Here is a 1,127-nt window from a genome sequence, read left to right as displayed (position 1 = left end):
TTTTATAAAAAACTCAATATTAAGAGTAATCTCCTTGATTTTATATATCTATATATACATATATATGTATATATATATATATATATATATATATATATATATATATAACTCATTTGCAGATTCAAAAGTTGGCTAGCTTAGTATAAGACTAGTGCATCAAGTATAGCACATTCCAGTGTCTACCCGCCAAGTTTACCTTGATTTTCCAAAGATTCAATTCTAGCCATTTAGCACCTGCTAATTATGAGAAATACAACTTCTGAGTTCTTCTGAATAAAATTTCGGAGTGCTTCCAAGACCAGCAAATCATCAAGAAAAGTAGCTAGGCTCATTATCCAAGAATCTGTGATTGCAACGTCAAATGAAGCATTATTTTGACTGGTTTTCACTGCATCATGTTTCTTCCTTGGCAGTCTGCCAACTGAAAGATTTTTTTTTTTTTTTTGACAGCCCCTGAAGGGATTTCCATGAAGCCCACATGTCAATTTCCCTACATATTATGTACAGGAATAAAATGAACAATCCTAATATACATTTTTAAAGACACCATCACTGGATATACAACTTCTTTGGATAGCTGTCTTCCTAATTCACAGATATTTAACCATAACCAAAGTAGTTATGCGTGTCTACCATTATGACTGAAGTGATATTAAGTATGAAATTTACAACTTACAGTAATTTTGGGTAGAGTTAAATTTCATTCATTCGACACATCATAGGTACCAATAATAGCACTGTGCTAAGTTTGTGATTTCATTTTATTTTCACATCTCTCCTAGGAATACAATTAAATCCTTATTTTAATGATGAGAAAATTAAAGCACTGATGCTGGTGATTTGAGCAGATAAAACCTAACCTGAGATATATGTGGACAAACAATTTTAAAATTAATTATAATTAAGTATAATGAATATTAATAATGAGGGGTTGGTAGGAATGGATAGCAAGGGTAACTGGTTAACTTTAGAGTAGCAAGAATAATTCCAAGGGTAAGAAATTTTATAACAAGAATGAGGTCAAGGCTAGATGTCACTAGTTAAAAGTACATGAGGAGGATGAGAAGGAAAAGGTGGAAAAGATTTCAGTATGTGCCAAACACTAGATATGGAAAAGCATATGGAAA

The sequence above is a fragment of the Eubalaena glacialis genome, chromosome 4 (assembly GCF_028564815.1).
Source record: "Eubalaena glacialis isolate mEubGla1 chromosome 4, mEubGla1.1.hap2.+ XY, whole genome shotgun sequence".
In the NCBI taxonomy this organism is placed as follows: domain Eukaryota; kingdom Metazoa; phylum Chordata; class Mammalia; order Artiodactyla; family Balaenidae; genus Eubalaena; species Eubalaena glacialis.
Note: the sequence above shows the minus strand (reverse complement) of the source record.